At 42.6% G+C, this 19,869-nt stretch overlaps 1 pseudogene; it reads left to right on the forward strand.

Moving 5' to 3' along the window:
* Positions 1 to 932: 932 nt before the first annotated feature.
* LOC120888723 (U6 spliceosomal RNA) lies at positions 933 to 1,033 on the forward strand (annotated as a pseudogene).
* The last annotated feature ends 18,836 nt before the right edge of the window (positions 1,034 to 19,869 follow it).

Raw genomic sequence — 19,869 nt, forward strand, 5'->3', positions numbered from 1 at the left:
GCCCGGGTTCGATCCTCAGCACCACATACCAACAAAGATGTTGTGTCCACCGAGAACTAAAAAAATAAATATTAAAAATTCTCTCTCTCTCTCTCTCTGTCTCTCTGTCTCTCTGTCTCTCTCTCTCTCTCTCTCTCCTCTCTCACTCTCTCTTTAAAAAAAAATATTAATTTAATTAAATAAAAATATAATTCACCATGCAAGCCTTTGTCCCAGAGCACATGAATGTCATAGACTTCTAGCAAACAAAGTATTATTCTCAGAAATGCCAAATGTTCACATTCTTCTCTTCATGTTCCAATGTGTAGTCCTGGCTGTACTCATGATTTAGAGCAGTATTCATAAAAGTCGTAGTTGAGTAATGTTTCATAAGATGAAATTCTTATAAGAATCTTATAAGATTCTTATAAGTCTTTTATTTGTATGCTTATAGTTCTAGATAAAACCCATAGCACCATACCAGTCCTTTACAGTGCTCTATGGCACTAGTTCTCAAAGAATGGTCTGAGAACTCCTGGGGTTTCCTGAATCCTTCTAGCGGGTCTGAGAACCCTCTGGAAATGTCAAACCCATTTTTCTAATAATAACCGAGGTAATTTGCCCTTTTCACACTAATCCTCTCAAGAGTGTACAATGGAGTTTTCCAGAAGCTACTTGATGTGTGATGTCACCACTCCTCTGATGACTGATAAAGCATGTGCTTTGGTGTTTGTTTTGTTTTGTTTCCTGGTGCTGGGGATGGAACTCAGGACCTCGAAAATGCTAGCAAGCACTCTACCTCTGAGCTACGTTCCCAGCCCTCGTGTTGTGTTTTAAAAGTAATCAGGATGACTTTCTTGTATGGTAAATATTGATAATCATAATTTACATAACAAAACTCCTTGTGTTTCTCAATAACTTTTAAGGCATTCTGACTTCAAAAAGTTTTGAGTGTTCACTTCAGTAGCACATACTACAGTTGGAGCAATACAGAGAAGATCAGCATGATCCCTGTGCAAGGATAACACATGTTTGTGAAGCGTTTCATGTTAATAAAAAAAAAAGTTGGGAGAGCTACTGATCTATAGATACAGTTATTCCCTTAAGAATTTTTATTTTTCTTTCTTTCTTTTTTTTAAATACTGGGGATTGAACTTGGGTTCTACCACTAAGCTACACCCCTAATCCTTTTAATTTTTATTTAGAGATAGTGTCTTGCTAAGTTGCTTAAGATCTTGTTAAGTTGCTGAGGCTGGCCTCGAACTTGTAATCCTGCTGCCTCTGCCTCCTGAGTCACTGAGATTACAGTCATGTGCCTGACTTGCTCTAAGAAACTTTCATGATGTAAGGAATAGCAGTTTAGGGGCTGGGTTGTGGCTCAGTGGTAGAGTGCTCACCTAGCATGTATGAGGCACTGGGTTTGATTCTCAGCATCACATAAATGTAAAAGATTGTGTCCACCTAAAACTAAAAACTAAATATTTTTTTAAAAAAAAGAAATAGCAGTTTATAGAATGAAATAAAAACACTGTAATTTTTTTGTGTGTGACACAATAATTTATCATATGCTTTCCTGTTAGTGTATTTTACATGATACAAAAAATCAATGGCTTAATTCTACATCCAACTATTGCTTCAAAAATTATGTTGATAATAATCTGAAATTCATTTAAAAAATCGAGACTTATGACTCAAGAAAGATTGTCTAATTTGGCTTGACTGTCAACCAGAATTTAAATTGTATAAAAATATTGATTATGTTCACGTGGGAAAAATAAGAATTCATACCCCATTTGAACAAATGTATGATATATGATATGTCAAGATCATTGTAATGTTTTGAGCAACCAATAAAAAAAATATATTGATTATGGGGCTGGGGTTGTGGCTCAGTGGTAGAGCATTCAGTTCGATCCTCAGCACCACATAAAGATAAATAAAGGTATAAAGGTATTGTGTCCATCTACAACTAAAAATATTTTTTAAAATATTGATTATAATTATATAATTAGTAATTTTGTAACAAAAGCAAGAAAAATAATTTTATCGAATATGCAAGCATGTAGCAGTTTTCAAATTATGTATACATTTATTATTCAACTGAATATTTCCAGCCCATCATGTAAATAATAATTAAATTTAGTCTTTTGATGTTTTGCCACCTCTCAGCTATATAAAAACTATAACAACTTTATACATTTAAAAAAAAAATGGGGGCTGGGGATGTGGCTCAAGCGGTAGCATGCTCGCCTGGCATGCGTGGGGCCTGGGTTCGATCCTCAGCACCACATACAGACAAAGATGTTGTGTCCGCTAAAAATTAAAAAAAAAAAAAATTAAAATTCTCTCTGTCTTAAATTTTTTTTTTAGTTTGTAGATGGACACAATACATTTACTTATTTATTTATTTATATTTTTATGTGGTGTTGAGGTTCAAACCCAATGCCCCACGCATGCTAGGCAAGCGCTCTGCCACTGAGCCACAACCCCAGCCCCAACTTTATACATTTTTAAGTTTTGTCAATATAAAAGTATGTTGTCAAGGTAGGCATATAGGACTTGTTTTAGTTAACATTTTGTTTGTATAATTGATAAAGTTTTAAATGTGAAGTCACATAGTAGGAGAACTTGCCTGGGTCCTGCAGGAGTTAAGCTGGGCCTGGTACTGTGCATAGGGTCATCATTTCTCACAGAAGTAGGCAAGAGTTTGTAGAATGTTCATATCCCAGCTAGGCTACCTCTTACTCAAGCTGGGAGTTCTGCCACCCCAGAGAGAGAGGAAGATACAAATCATGACCTCAGCCAGAGTCATGGGGCTCTGGAATTGTCTGAGAAATGTGAAAATTCACCACCTGGACACATGGGAACCCCTTGGAGCACACAGTGTAGGCAAACACTTCCCATTTGCAGAGACCAGGGCAGGGCAGGGACCTTCCACGGAAACACCTCGCATCCTGCAGCATCGCCACGTAGGTTCTGAAGTCCTGGGTGAGAAGGAAGGGCAAAGCCTCTTGCTCAGGCAGGATGATCCTCAGGTTGACCCAAATCCTAGCAGGAGGTTAAAGTCTGAGGCCGTGACTAGCTCCAAGAAGCCCCAGGCCTGAGGTTTCCTGTGGCTTGGCAGGTGTGGTCCCTGAAGTTTGGCTTGCCCTGTCAGTTTCCCAGTCCAGGTTGTCCAGCAAGCCAGGAAATCTGGGTCGGAGGACTTGCCCAGACATCAGCTCTCTTTCTAGAAACTGCCCAGAAGAAGAGCAAGATAGAGAGGGGAGAGTAGAGGGCACAGAGTAACAGTCCCTGGGAAGCCAGCTGTGTCTACGTCACAGGAAGGCATGCAGAGGAAGCCCCGCACCCCTCATGTTTCCAGCTTGACCTCGCTGTCTACCTCTTACTCTTTTCCCTCCTGGCACAGAAGGATGGGAAAGTGGGGAAAGAGTGATCGCATCAACCTCTGCTGGCCCCTCTGCCCCACAAGGAGTATGGGAACATGACTCAGCAGAGGGTCACAGGACAGAGACAGCCATGACTATGGACCCTCCTTCTCCTCTTTACCAGTTACTACTAATGAGCAGCCCACATTGGGTACTGCACACGGGTCAAAAGTTGATGCCATTCCCTAACCTCCAGGCGTCACAGGGCCCAGAGACTTGGAGCACATGTGCTGTCCCCACCCACTGTGAAACTCCAAAATATTTGGGAACTGATTGGACCAAGAAGAGGCCCAAGACAGAAGGGTGGAGGAAAAGGCAGAGTGGTTGTGCTGGGCCTAACCCTGAGAGTGCTGGGTAATGGTGGGGCTCGGGTGTGGTGAGGCTCGGCCCGAGGCTGAGTCCATACCCTGTTGCTAATTCAGTTCTCATGAACAGCTACTACCTACCAGACCTTATTCCAAGAAAATGTGTCCCTTTCCTCCTAATGTATACAATGTTTTCAGCCAATATACATTTATTGAACACCTATTGCATACTGGCTCAGAGCCTGCTACCAGGATCTCAGAGACAAATACAATTCTTTTTTTTTTTTTTTAAGAGTACTGGGGATTGAACCCAGGTGCGCTCAGCCACTGAGCTACATTCCCAGCCCCTTTTATTTTTTTATTTTCAGACAGGGTCTCACTAAGTTGTTGAAACTGACCTCAAACTTGTGATCTTCCTGCTTCAGCCTCCTGAGTAGCTGGGATTATAGGCATGTGTCCCCTGACCCCCTATGCCCTAGGCATCAATGTTCATAGCAGCACAATTCACAATAGCTAGACTGTGGAACCAACCCAGATGCCCTTCAATAGATGAATGGATAAAAAAAATGTGGCATTTATACACCATGGAGTATTACGCAGCACTAAAAAATGACAAAATCATGGAATTTGCAGGGAAATGGATGGCACTAGAGCAGATTATGCTAAGTGAAGCTAGCCAATCCCTAAAAAACAAATGCCAAATGTCTTATTTGATATAATGAGAGCAACTAAGAACAGAGCAGGGAGGAAGAGCAGGAGGAAAAGATTAACATTAAACAGAGACATGAGGTGGGAGGGAAAGGGAGAGAAAAGAGAAATTGCATGGAAATGGAAGGAGACTCTCATTGTTATACAAAATTACATATAAGAGGTTGTGAGGGGAATGGGAAAAAAACAAGGAGAGAAATGAATTACAGTAGATGGGGTAGAGAGAGAAGATGGGAGGGGAGGGGAGGGGGGGATAGTAGAGGATAGGAAAGGTAGCAGAATACAACAGTTACTAATAATATGGCATTATGTAAAAATGTGGATGTGTAACCGATGTGATTCTGCAATCTGTATTTGGGGTAAAAATGGGAGTTCATAACCCACTTGAATCTAATGTATGAAATATGAGATGTCAAGAGTTTTGTAATGTTGTGAACAACCAATAAAAAAAAGAGGTTAAAAAAAAAAAGAGTACTGGGGATTGAACCCAGGTGTGCTCAGCCACTGAGCTACATCCCCAGCCCTTTTAATTTTTTTTTTTATTTTCAGACAGGGTCTAACTAAGTTGTTGAAACTGGCCTCAAACTTGTGATCTTCCTGCTTCAGCCTCCTGAGTAGCTGGGATTATAGGCATGTGTCCCCTGACCCCCTGTGCCCAAATCTAATTCTAAGGAGTTTACAATAAAGTGTGAGAGTCACATGTGTACACAGATTAAGTACTAATTGCAGATTGGAGTAAGTCATTTAACTTCGAGAGGACCTGAATTTTCTCATCCATAAAACGAGGGGATTGGGGCTGGGGTTTGTGGCTCAGTGGTGAAGCGTTCACCTAGAGCCTGCAGGGCGCTGGCTTTGATCCTCAGCACCACATAAAAATAAATAAAATGAAGATATTGTGTTCAACTACAAATAAAAAAATATTTAAAATAACAACCCCACAAAACCGAGGGGATTGACTGTCTATAACGTATACCTTACCTGCTTCCAAAAGATTTTGAAATAGTTTCCAAAAAAACCCCACATATTTACATAATTTTGTTAAACTAAAATTAGAAAACTAAAAAAGAAATGAAAGGAGAGAAGCCAGCTAAAGCAAAGAGGAGAAAAAGGAAAGAGTTAAGATGTGGTTAGATTGGGCTGAGAAGTCAGATGCCAACTATCCTATTTATGTCATTAATTGTCATGGATCACCAAATATGGTTCTGAGCTTTCTGGCAGGAGAAAAGGGAAACAGAATCGTTTATATAATTATCACTATGTGGTAAAATGAAACATTTCAGATCTTCAGCAGAGAAAAGATTTTCTTGATAGTAAATGTTATAGATATTATACTGTGCAGGTTCTTCATACGTAAGTAACACGGATTGCCATGGTAGACAATGCCTTTGGTGGTAATTTTTCCAGGACAAATAAAAAGAGGGTTTTTTAATGTGGTCATTTCTTCTGCCAAACATCAAGAGACTTCAAAGGTAATATTAAAATGAAACTTGCTGAAGGCATTTTTGTTGGGTTGCTTAGTTAATGTGGTTCAAAGATGGTTTTCTGGGGCTGGGGTTGTAGCTCAGTGGCAGAGCGCTTGCCTAGCATGTGTAAGGCACTGGGATCGATCCTGAGCACAGCATAAAAAAACCAAACAAATAAAGGCATGCTGTCCATCTACAACTATAAAATAAAAATTAAAAAATATATAGTTTTCTGGTGATTTGAGCTAATACAAAGATAGAACTCAGAATATGAGAGGATCAGCTAATAAACAGGCTTTCATATTGCCAGTCCTGGGTATCAACAAGTGTATTCATTTTTGATAAACAGAAGTAAAAAAGTGACGTCAAAATTCCAGTTTTATTTTGCATTTCTAGAATAATGAGTGATATCAAACATCTTTTTGTATCTTTATTGAACATTTATATTCCTTTTTCTACAAACTACTTATACATATTCTTTGATTTTTTTTAAACTGCATCACTGTCCTCCTCTATTAAATGGAGATAATAATGCCTAATTTATAGAGTTAGTTACTGTAAGAATTAAATAATATATGTATACTTAAAATTGTGTCTAGCATGTAGGAAATCATCATTAAATATTAGCAGTTACAATCATTAAACTCTTTTCTTATGCATGAGTTTATTTGTAAATTAAGGAAATATCCCTTTGTTGTGTTGTTTTCTGTTATTGGGAAAACATTTTTTTTGTAGTGTTAGAGATGGAACCCAGTGCCTTGCTCATGGTAGGCAAATTCTCTTGGAAAAATAGCCCCTTGATAAAACACTTATATGGTAGCTGTTCACATAGAAATTTTAAAATAAAATTTTTTATGTGATCTTCTGTATCAATCTTTTCTTTTATGACCCCTGGTTTTTCCCATCCTGATTAGAAAACTCTTCCCATTCCAAAATTATAATCTATTTGCCCACACTTCCTTATAGAACTTACCTGGCTTTATTATATTTAACTCTTTGCTCTGGATGGAATTTGCTTTGACTTCAGTTTTATTATCCCCCCGCCCCAGCAAAAATCCAGGTATCTCAACACCTTCTATTGAATACTCTCTTTTTCCCATGAGTTAAATGAAAATGTCTAAATCTTCCACTAGATTCTTCTAGCCCTTTCCTTAGCTTTCTTTCTGTTTCTTTGGACTCTAATATGTCAGGAAGAATGCCAACCCACTGGATGACACAGGCATAATTTCACAATGGTGGACAGAGACCTGGATTGGGAGATTCTAAGCCTCTGTATTATTTGATCAATATGTGGTCTTAAGTCATTTATGCTTGCTGGGTCTTTGTTTCTTCTCCATAAACAGAGGAGATAAAACTAGATTTTTCCCAACCCTTTCCAGCTTTAATATGATTTGACCCTAGAGATCATAAAGCGAGACTCTGGAGGCTGAGGCTGGAGGATCACAAACTGGAGGCCAACAAATTATCAAGATCCTGTCTGAACAAACAAACAAACTCCTGTGAGATTCATTATCTGGGTGACTCTTACCTTGCAGAGGTTGCCCAAGTTAAGTGGTAGAGCAAGCCTTTGAACCCAGGTCTGTCCCACCTCAAAATTTAAGAAATTTTCCCTCTTTCGTGTGTCTGTGTTATGGAAAGCTGAGTGTGTGTACATTTTCTCAGTCTTGTCCTGACTTTGGAGAGGGCTTTGCAGCCCTATCCAAGTCCTCTTCTCTTGGTTGGGTCTGGGCCCCTGGAGACAGTGCTCACACAGGGCCGGACTCTCCTGGTGGGGGGCCTGAGCCAACTGCTTCTCTCCCTTAATTAGCAACTTCTCTTGGACTTGGCCTCCCCTGCCAGGACCAGGATCTCTTGGGATGGAAGGCAACTAGTTCCCAGGCCCTAGGGCTTTGGGCTGGGGAGTGTGGTCATGCTGAGAGGATATGACTGTCAAGAAAGGGACTGACAGCTGGGTGTGATGATGCACGCCTGTAGTCTCAGCAACCTGGAAGACTGAGGCAGGAGGATCCAAAGTTGAAAGCCAACCTTAGCAACTTTTTAAAAAAAATTTTTATTATTGGTTGTTCAAAACATTACAAAGCTCTTGACATATTATATTTCATACATTTGATTCAAGTGGGTTATGAACTCCCATTTTTACCCTGTATACAGATTGCAGAATCACATCGGTTACACAACCACTGTTTTACATATTGCCATACTAGTGACTGTTGTATTCTGTTGCCTTTCCTATCCTCTACTATCCCCCCTCCCCTCCCCAAGCCTCAGCAACTTAATGAGACCCTAAGCAACTCAGCAAGACCCTGTCTTAAAATATAATAATAAAAAAAAGGGCTGGGAATGTGGCTTAGTGACTAAGTACCCTGGTACCAAAGGGTGAGGGGACAAAGAAAGGGACTGCTTCCATTCTCCATTCCCACTCCCACGCTCCTGCATCCATTCTATAATCTTTTCCCTTTCTTTTTTTTTTTCTTTTCAGTATTAGAGATTGAACATAGGGGTGCTCTACCACTGAGCTACATCCCCAACATCCCCAGTCCTTTCTTATTTTGAGAGAGGGTCTTGCTAAGTTGCCCAGGCTGGCTTTGAACCTGTGTTCCTCCTGCCTCAGCCTCTGGAGTAGCTGGGATTACAGTCCTGTGCCCCTGCACCTGGGGATTACAGTCCTGTGCCCCTGCACCTGGCTCACTCTAGTTCATTCTTAGTAAGCCCGTCCTATTTAGTAAGCCTAGTTGGACATGTGTTCAGACATTGAGGGAAGAGAGCCTGATTCTGATGGATTCACTAGCAAATAAAGGCTTAGCACTGTCTTGTGTGCTCATGATCCCACAGCCCCGGCGGGAGTCTTAACAGTGACTCATCCTTTCCTTCCTTGATTCTGTTCCAGACAGCCTCCGCAGAGCCCTTTCTTGGCTTCACAATCCCGTAATCCCCAGCCAATCAATAAGCTGCCATCAATAAGGTTGCCGGATGAAATCTAGGACACACAGTTAAATTTGAACTTCAGGTACACAACGACTGCTTTTCTAGTAGGAGTATGTCCCAAATGTTGCATAGAGCATACTTATTCTTAAAAAAAAAAAAAAAAGTTTCTTGTCTGAAATTCAATTTAACTGTGTATCCTGTATTTTTATTTGCTAAAGTTGGCAATCATAACTATTGATCACTCATCCCAATAAAAGCAACAGCTGACGTTTGTGAAACATTTAAATTATCATTACATCAGCTGTGTGCTGCCCTTGGAAGGCAAGGTCACATTCATTAGCTGGTATGCTCTTCCTTTCAACAGGTATGACCAGGTAGCATGCTTGACACCACAGTGAGAGAATGTACAGACACTGCTGGGGGGAGGGTCCAAAGATGAGGAGGGGTGGGGGCCAGGCTTTTTGAAGTGGGCTACAGCCTGGCTCTGGGGAGCTCTCAGTCAACAATAGAATTATTATTACCCCTCATTTAACATGCAAAGAAACTGAAGTGCATTCCTTTAATAGGTACGTATTGAGTCAGTGCTTTTCAGAGCCTGAAGGAGAGGTTAACTGATTTGTACAGGGTCCCCCAGCCGGTAGACAGTGGCCAGCTGAATTTTGCAACCTTGAAGGGAGTGGTCACATTCTCCCTCTCCACAATTCGCCTGGTGAATCCCAAACAGTACATCGTGTATGAATTAGAATTTTCTGGGTTTGTGTTTGTTTCTTCCCTTACTCAGCTCCATTCCTCCCACCTCACCCCAGCAGGGATCCCCAGAGGTCAAGGGTATTCTTGTTCACCATGGAGTTCCCAAGGAAAGCTCAGAGAAGATGCCCCCAATTACAGAGAAAGCTATTGATGGATCCTCCCTCTTCCCAGATGCTTCATCCTAAACTATTGCTTCCCTGGGACCATGCAATGATATAGCCACACATTCTCAGGAGGCCCTGTTCCCCTGCCTCCAGGTCACACATACTTGGAATGCCTGGAAGGAATCAGGAAGGGCAGGTTGGACACCTTGGTGGGACGGGAGAGGATGAAGACTCTTGAGACTAAATGAGCTAAAATACATACATACCTAGTCAAATAACATTGCTTTGGTATGGCAGTTCTGGCATTTACTGTGATGGGTGGGTCCTTAAAATTAAAGATGAGTGGAGAGGGGTCAGGGCAAGGTCAGGCCCAGGGTCAAGAGCAGGGTCAAGACACTCAGAACAGTGCTTGACGTGTCTTAGAATGTCGGTACGTAGAAACAGCATTCCACGGCTGTCCCTGTCTCACCCTGACTCTGAGCCACACAGTTCCAGCCACATTGGACACTTGTAAGCGTGCTCCTTTGTCAGGACCCTTGTCTTTGTCCTCCACGATCTCCCCCATACACTCACTCAGTGGCCTCCCTTGCTTCCTTTCAGTGCCCTTTTCAATGAGGCCAGCCCTGCCCGTCACCTGTGTCCTGTAACTGTCCCCACCCTGCACTCCTCATCACCTTGCCCCAAACCACTTTCCTCTTTCCGTGGCACCTCTCATCACCAGAAACTTTATTTACTTATCTTTCTGTTTGTTTGCTGATCATTCCCCGAGACTTTAGAACCACACCTGGCATAGTGAGTGCTCAATAAACCCATGTCGTATTGAACTTATTGAACCGAATTTGGAACAATCTTGGTAATCTAGTTATTTCCAAGCAGGTATGCTTTTAGAGGTTCCTGTGGAGCTTGTTAAGACACGTGAGCCAGAGTCCCTTCCCTAGACCTCCTAAGTCAGCTTGAGAAGCTCCCCTTTGAAAACTAAAACACTGGTCCCCTAACTGAGCAACTGGCTTGCCAGAGACTCCCAGAACAGCCTGCCCTGTTCAAGGTCACAGGGGAGTTAGGGGCTGAGCCAGTTCTGCAGTTCTCTCAAATGATAGCCTTTTCTAGCTCTTTGGGCTGAGGAGGGGGCATCTCCTGGTCAGGCCTGGGGCACACTCGGTTCAGAATATTGGTTATGAGAGAGAGAGAGTGCTTGGTGCTATTGTTCTCTGTCTAGTTTTCTCCATGGTTGGAGCTCATGAATGGTCCTTCTATTACTTACAGTCATATTCTTGGTGAGTAGAAATGCCTGGGGCCTGGGCATCATCTTCATCTCCCACTCCCCGTGAGGCTGAGCCGGAGTAAGGCTGGAGTGGTTAGAACTGAAAGATGCCCCCAACTCTTTCAAGAGGCCCTGATTTTTAGAACAATGTCCTGGGATCACTGCGGCAACTTTTTATTGCAACTGAGCAGATCTCATTCTGAATCTGTTTCCTGATGTATAAAATGAGCTAACTAGCTCGGTTCCGGGGGGCACATGCCTGTAATCCCAGCAGCTTGGGAGACTGAGGCAAGAGGGTTGCAAGTTCAAGTTTAGCCTCAGCAACTCAGCAAGATCCTGTCTCTAAATAAAATTTTAAAAAGGGCTGAGTCTGGACACGGTGGCATACTCCTATAATCCCAGTGGTTTGGGAGGCTGAAACAGGAAGATTGAGAATTCAGAGCCAGCCTCAGCAAAGGCAAGGCGTAAGTAACCCAATGAGACCCTGTCTCTAAATAAAAAATACAAAAAGGGCTGGGGGTCTGGCTCAGAGGTTAAGCGCCCCTGGGTTGAATCCACAGTACCAAAAAAAAAAAAAAAAAGAGCTATCTCCCAGGACTCCATGAGGATTCCTCCAATAACGTATCTTTGGAAGTTCTTCGTAAACCAAGCTCATCACACAAAGCTGTCACACGGTCATGGCCCATGTAACACCTCCAGCGATGCCCTCTACCTGGTACAAAGCTCCAGATCCCTGGCCTGGAACCCAGGGTTCTTCCTCCTTGGCCCCAGCCCCTAATCCCTCCCCACATTTGTGCCACTCCTCTGTCCACACCCTTTACTGCAGCCATGGTGTTAGTCACCAACCTGCATCCCACACTGCCTCACACCTCACTCTTTGCACAATCTGTTCCCTCTGCCAGGAATGCCCCCCTCCCCTGCCTGGAGAATTCCCGCATCACAGGCCTCCCTCCCTTTGCAGACCCTGTGTTTGATGTGGAGTTGGGCAGCTGGGTTAGATTGCTGCTAGCCACCTCCTGGCTGAGTGACCTCAGGCAAAATTGCTTAACCACCCTTAGCCTCAGTTTTCTCATCTACAAAATGGAGAGGATAACCAGCCACACCTCCCATTGTGAGGGTGAGCTAAGAAAGGGCAGGGCCCTGCTGGGCATGTGGCAGGGACTTGGGAAATAGTGGCGGCCACTGCTGCTCTTAGTGTTCTTAGCCATAGCTCACCCTCCCCACTGCACCACTCAACCCCCACCCCCACTACTGCCACCACCACCAACTAACTCTGGAGAACCAGAGGGAAATTCCCTGCAGTCAACCCTGATCCATGGAGCCATAATGGCCATGGCAATGGAGCTCGCCAGGAACAGGTATGCTCTCAGGCAAGGGTCTGGGTCACAGCAGGTGAAGTGGGGAATCTGGGGAGGCAGGGAGGATATAGCTGCAATAAGGGTTTCACTCGCACCCCATGTGCCAGGCCTGACTGTGCTCCACTCCTGAGGGGCTCTGAGTCCTGCCCTGCTCTCCCCCTCTGTCACCTCTTTTGCCCCATCCCTTACTCCCATGGTGGTTCCTTCTATGACCACTGGTGACTCTCGCTAATGAGCAGCCACTACAGGCCAGTGCTATGATGATCACAGGCCTGCTCCACAGCGCTGGCCTAGGGTGTGGGCTGTGGAGCCAGGGCACGTGCTTGGCATGGTGCCCAGGGTGCTGCAGCATGTGATGAGTGGTCGCCATCACCCTCCCACACTACAGTCCCCTAGAGAACAGTGGGCTTCAGAGGCAGACCACCCTGGGTTCAAGTCTCTGCTCCATAACTTTCTTTTTCTTTTTTTTTTTTAAAAAAAGAGAGAGAGAGGGAGAGAGAGAGAGAGAAAGAGAGAGAATTTTTTAAATATTTATTTATTTTTTTAGTTTTCATCGGACACAACATCTTTGTTGGTATGTGGTGCTGAGGATCCAACCCGGGCCGCACACATGCCAGGCGAGTGCGCTACCGCTTGAGCCACATCCCCAGCCTCCATAACTTTCTAAGTGTATAACATTGGGGAAATCGCTCAATTACTCTGGCTCCCACTTCTTCCTTGTCTTTAATAAGGAGATGATAATAATAGCTCCAACCTCATTGAGCTGATAAGAGGATTAAAAATGTCTTCATGTCTTTAAAGCATTTAAGTGTAAGGCTTAGAAGACAGCAAGCATTCAGTAAATGTTAGTTATTATTAACTGTTTCCCTATGTGGGGGATGAGGAAATAGAAGAAAAGAAAAGTTAAGTAACTTGTATAAGGTCACTCAGTTCATAAGTGGCAGAGCCAGGATTCCACCGTTGGGCTGCTTCACTCCAAAATCAGAGTATTCTCAAACCCCTTATTCCATGCTGCCTCTTATCTTTATTACCCTTATTCCCTAAAATTAAGCCAGAAAAACTTGTTTATTTAATTTTTTAAATTTTTTTGTGGCTGAGATTGAACCCCAAGTGCTTTTTCTTGCTAAGTTGCTTAGGGCCTCGCTAAATTGCTGAAGCTGGCTTTGATCTCTCGATCCTCCTGCCTCAGCCTCCCAAGCTGCTGGGATTGCAGGAGTGCAACACCATACCTGGCTCAGAAAAAACTTCATTTCCTTTTAGTTTTACTTGATTTTTCAATTTTTTAAAATTTTTATTTCTTTTTAGTTGTACATAATAATAGAATGTATTTTGACATATCATACATACATAGAGTATAACTTCACATTCTCGTATTTGTACATGATATGGACTTCCACTGGTTGTGTATACATGTATGAACATAGGAAAGTTATGTATGATTCATTGTACCATTTTTCCTATTCCCATCTCCCATTTCTTCCCCCCACACCCCCTGACAAATCGGTGAACCTCCACTACTCTCTTCCCATCCCCCTATTGTAAGTTAGCATCTGCATATCAGACAAAACATTTACCTTTTGGTTTTTGGGGCTTGGCTTATTTCACTTAGCATGATAGTCTACAGTTCCATCCATTTACTGGAAAATGCCAGAATTTCATTCTTCTTTATGGCTGAGATTACTCATTCCATTGTGTATATATACCACATTTTCTTTATCCATATATCTACTGAATGGCACCTAGGCTGGTTCCATAGCTTAGCTATTGTGAATTGAGCTGCTATGAATATTGATGTGGCCACATCACTATAGTATGCTGATTTTAAGTCCTTTGGGTATATGCCAAGGAGTAGGATAACTTCGTCAAATGGTGATTCTATTCCAAGTAGAGAAACTTTTTTTTTAAATTCACTAATTACATTGGAAATGGGTTGAAACATTTCATATATATTTGAACCCATGAATTCATTTTTAAATTTTTTTTCTAGTTGTAGTAGGACACAATATCTTTATTTTATTTATTTTTATATGGTGCAAAGGATTGAACCCAGCACCTCGAACGTGCTAGGTGAGCACTCTACTGCTAAACCACAACCCCAGCCCTGAATCCATGAGTTCTTGATAAGAAAAATAAAACATTGATTATTTTAAGAGATGGTAGGAAACTAGCTCATTATTTTGAAACTATAAATAAAGGGAAAGAAACATTGATTCTACCTTTCTAGTACAATTTATAAAAGTTGACTCATACTGCCAAGTTCATGCCTATAATTCCAGCAACATGGAAGGCTGAGACAGGAGGATCAAAAGGCCAAGGTCAGCTTCAGCAACTTAGCAAGATCCTGTCTCAAAATGAAAAATAAAATGGGCTGGGGATGAAGCTCAGTGGTAAAGCACCCCTGGGTTCAATGCCTAGTACAAGAAAGAAAGAATGTAAAAACAATTAGATAGTTGAGAAAGGAAGGGTCTATTGGTAAAAGTGTTTCAGCTTACTAAATGCAAGAGGAGTGATAGAACCCCAATACTTTGCAACCTCTAATAAAATGATGGGTCCAGGCATTAATCCTCAGCAGCTGCTCAACCATGTCTCCTGCTGGAAGAACACCAACCCAGGTGGAGGAATTGACCCCACGCCTGAACCTAATCCCATCGAGCTCAGGGACCAGTCAAACCTCAGGCTGGGGGAAACACTACTGGAAAAATGATCTGGTTCCATCAGTAAATAAATTGCAAGGGAGTGGGAAAAGAAAAAAAGGGAACCTATTTTAAAAAGACTTAAAGAGATATTAATCATTAGCAACATACAGACTTTACTTGGATGCTGATTTATACAAATTATTTTAGAAATGAAGAAATTGGAGGGCTTGGGTCATAGCTCAGTGGTAGAGCACTCGCCTAGTACATTGGAGACCCTGGGTGTGATCCTCAGCACCACATAAAAATGAATAAATAAAATACAGGTATTGACAACTACAACTAAAAAATAAATAAATATATCATGTTCATGTACAACTTTAAAAATAAATTAAAAAAAGAAATGAAGAAATTGGAGAATTAGAACAGTGGCTGGATATTTGATATTTTTTTTTGTACTGGAGATTGAACTCAGGGGCACTTGGCCACTGAGCCACATCCTCTGCCCTATTTTGTACTGTATTTAGAGACAGGAGCTCACTGAGTTGCTTAGCTCCTCGCTTTTGCTGAGGCTGGCTTTGAACTCTCAATCCTCCTGCCTCAGCCTCCTAAGCTGCTGGGATTACAGGTGTGCGCCACCGTGTCCCACAGGATTTTTTTTAATATTTATTTTTTAGTTATAAGTGGACACTATATCTTTATTTTATTTTTATGTGGTACTGAAGATCGAACCCAGTGTCTCACACATGCGAGGCGAATGCTCTCTCTCTGAGCCATAATCCCAGCTCCAGGATATTTGATATTAATAAATTATTGTTCATTTGGGGGAGTGTAATAATAGTGTGATTAGTTTTTAAAGTATTCTTAGAAATTATATGCTGAAATATTTACAATCGTAACAGTCGATCTTCAGCACCACATAAAAACAAATAAATAAAATAAAGGCTAAATTCTAGAAGAAGAAGAAGAGGAGAAGGAGAAGGAGAAGGAGAAGAAGAAGAAGAAGAAGAAGAAGAAGAAAGGGGCTGGGGTTGTGGCTCAGTGGTAGAGTGCTCGCCTCGTATGTGTGAGACACTGTGTTTGATCCTCAGCACCACATAAATATAAAAAAAATATTGTGTCCACCTAAAATTAAAATAAATAAATAATAATAATAAGAAGAAGAACAACCACCACCACCACCACCATCACCCAGAGGTGTAGCAGGGCTTGATGAACCTCTACTGACTGAGCTGATTGTTACTGAAGTGGGGAGATGAGTACGTGGGGGTTATTGTGTTATTCTCTTCACTGTTGTATATGTTGGAGATATTCCATAATGGAAACGAAAAGTCAGAATAATATAAAACTATTTTGTATTTAGAAGTGTGTTCAGGAGCTGCTCCTTAATGAGCCTCACTTGGTGCTGCCAAGGAACCTAACCCCCCGCCAGAGGCAAACCGCTGTCACTGAATGCTCACATGCGCCAAGCGCTATTCTAAGCACTTGACTTGTTTTCAGTCACCAAATCATGGGCAGAGGACTTGGATTGTGCCTGTTTTAGAAGATTTTTAAGAAGTTAATTAGGCTAGGATTACAGGCCTGTAATCCCAGCGACATGGGAGGCTGAGGGAGGAGCTTTGGTAATTTAAGACCAGCCTGGAAACTTAGCAAGGCACTGTCTCAAATTTTTAAAAAGGGGCTGGGGATGTAGCTCAGTGGTAGAGACTTGGCATGTGTGAAGCCCTGAGTCCAATCCTTCAGAGTTCTAGCAATATGCTACGACAGTATGCAGTGGGCTACTTCTAAACATGCAAAGCCAAACATCACCCCCCCCCCCAGCCACTTTGGTATTCTTTTTGTATTCAGAGGCCCTCCCTGATCCTGCTGCATCTGTGCCTTGCCCGATATGGGGCCAGGAAAGGTTGATTGAGGGTGGGGACTACGGAACTTGGCTGGCAGGACCCCACCTCGAGAGCCAAGGTGTGTGAACAGCGTGACCCTGAAAGTCACTGACCCATGAAGTGGGCAAGGGTGGGGCAGTGCCAAACTGGGACAGCTGAACGTTTCCTCTTTCTCCCTGCTGCAGGAGCAGACTTTACCACCAGGGCTGTCTCTGGAGAGACCTGCTGAACATTCTCCCTGGTGTGTGTGTGTGTGTGTGTGTGTGTACACGCGCTTGCATGTGCCCTCACACTGAGGGAAATCGCAGGCTGACTGCGGGAGAGGGAGAATCTCCTCCTTTAAAGGGGGCAGAGAGGGGCTGGGGATGTGGCTCAAGCGGTAGTGCGCTCGCTTGGCATGCGTGTGGCCCGGGTTCGATCCTCAGCACCACATACCAACAAAGATGTTGTGTCCGCCGAGAACTAAAAAATAAATATTAAAATTTCTCTCTCTCTCTCTCTCTCTCTCTCTCTCTCACATCTCTTAAAAAAAAAGGGGGGGTGGGCAGAGAGCTGGAGGCTGGACCCGATGACTTCGATGACTTCTGGATTCCTCGATACCTGTTTCTGGTTGTCTTCTAGCCACCCAGAAGCATGTATGTGGGTGTAGGGTTTGGCTTCCCTGCTTTCTGGGAGATTATAACCTAAAGGATTTAAGGATTAAAATCTCCAAATACTCTTAGCCCTGGAGCCATCCAGGCAGGCCTGGCACCATCTCAGCACAGTTCTTTGCTGTATGATTCTCTCCCCATCCTATCCCTCACCACATCATTCATTACTGGCTTGCTCTCAGCACTTCCTCCATGGCAGGCCCTATGCTTGGCCCTGAGGATGCAAAGATGAGTGAAGCATAGCTCTGTTTCTCTCAGGTTGTTCACAGCCTAGTAGGGAGGAGGACACATGAACAGAGAAATATGAGGGTGAAAGTGAAAATCCCTGTACTATACACCCTTCTTCTTGGTGGCCTCCTAGGGATTAGCTGTGCACCCCCTTCACATCCCGCCCCATCCATCAGCTCTAAGTTTAATGCATCATAGGCCCTCTCCTGACCCTCCCCACGACATCTCCTTGGGGGGGGTTTCCTTAAAAGAGTGGGGAATTGGGAACAGTACGCTTTAGATCAACTCTGTTCAATAGAAAGCAATAGAACATGAGACACAAATGCTAATCACATAAGTAATTCAGATTGTTTTACTAGCCACAGTTTTTAAAAAGTAAAAAGAACAGGTAAAATCAATTTTAGTAATATATTTTATTTAATTCAATATGCCTGAAATATTATTCCTTCAATGTATAATCAATATAAAAATTATGAATAAAGTATTTTGCATTGGCTTTTCACAGTGTCTTTGATCCCAGTGTGTATTTTACATTTATAGTACATTTCCATTTGGACCAACCACTTATTAAATGCTCAATAGCCACGTGTGGCTAGTGGCTGTCGTATCGGAACAGTATAGATATACATTATCCTGGGATTTGGTCTGCTTTACTGAGTTTTGAAGCTGGAAACTCAACTCTAGGCTCCATCTCCCCCTAAGATGATGTTAGGAAGAAGAGTGACCACAGTCTCCTGTTCTTGCCTGGAATCCCAGCCTGGGGTACCAGGCATGAAACAGGCTGAGAGTGTGGCCTATTAGACAATCAGAGAGCCTAGGGGCTGGTGGTCCTCTGGGGAGTTGCTGAGTCTTGCCCGCCTATGGGCTCCATTGCCCTGATGTGGGCTCACACAGAGCCGAGATGCCCTTGCTCTGTTGTCTCCTTCAACTGCATCTGCCAAAATGCTACCCTTCAAAATGCCTCAGCTACAAAATTTAGAACAAAGAAGGCAGTGTAACAGAGAAAAGATCAGAAAAAAGCACACCAATATTTTAATACACCTATATTTTAACCAAGCTTTTCTCTGGGTTTTGAATCTAGGTAACTAGTTTTTTCTTTCTGTTTTTCTACATTTTCTTGTAAGTTCTTTTGACCACCCCCCCCCACCACGGTATTGGGGATGAAACCAATAGGCTTTGCAAGTAGGCAAGTGCTCTGCTACATAGCTACACCTCAAGACCTTTAATATGTTTTTTATTTTAAAGAGAGAGAATTTTAATATTTATTTTTTAGTTTTCGGCGGCACAACATCTTTGTTTGTATGTGGTGCTGAGGATCGAACCCGGGCCACATGCATGCCAGGCGAGCGCGCCACCGCTTGAGCCACATCCCCAGCCACCTCAAGACCTTTAAAAGTCTTAAAATTTTAAGCTTGTGGGCTGGGTTTGTGGCTCAGTGGCAGAGCACTTGCCAAGCATGCATGAGGCACTGGGTTCGATCCTGGCACCACATAAAAATAAACAAAAATAAAGGTATTGTGTCCATCTACAACTAAAAAAAAAATATTAAAAATTATAAGCTTGTATTAACTATTTTAAAATTTGAAAAAATTATATATATAATTCTACTTGATCTCCAGAGACCAAAGTACCAGCAACCCTGGAGGACTTCTTGGGCCTCCATCTGCATTGCTGTTCTCTGTTGTGGCTCTTATACCACCCTCTTGAGTTTGCTGTGGTCCTGTCTTACCTCTTCCCCAGCATCTTGAGCGTGGAGTCTGCATCTCCACAATATCACAGAGCCTGGCATACCATCTGCCATCAAGTAGGGACTCACAGTGTCGGCCAGGTGACTGAAGCCAGCTACAGCCCAAAGCCTTCCACTGGTCTGGATATCTTGGGACTCTACATTCTCTCTCTTTAATTAATTAATTAATTAATTAATCATTCTATTTATCTATCTATTTATTTATTTATAATGAGGATTGAACCCAGGGATGCTTAACCATGAGCCATAACCCCAGCCTCTCTTTTCTCTTCCCTTTCTTTCTTTAAGGAAAACACAACACACATACACACACACACACACACACACCAAAAAAAAAATATATATATATATATATATATATATATATATATATAATTTTTTTTGGTTGTAGATGGATGCTGAGGGTCAAACCAGTGCCTCACATGTGCCAGGCAAGGGCTCAACCAC

This window comes from Ictidomys tridecemlineatus, chromosome 6, assembly GCF_052094955.1.
Source record: "Ictidomys tridecemlineatus isolate mIctTri1 chromosome 6, mIctTri1.hap1, whole genome shotgun sequence".
NCBI lineage: Eukaryota > Metazoa > Chordata > Mammalia > Rodentia > Sciuridae > Ictidomys > Ictidomys tridecemlineatus.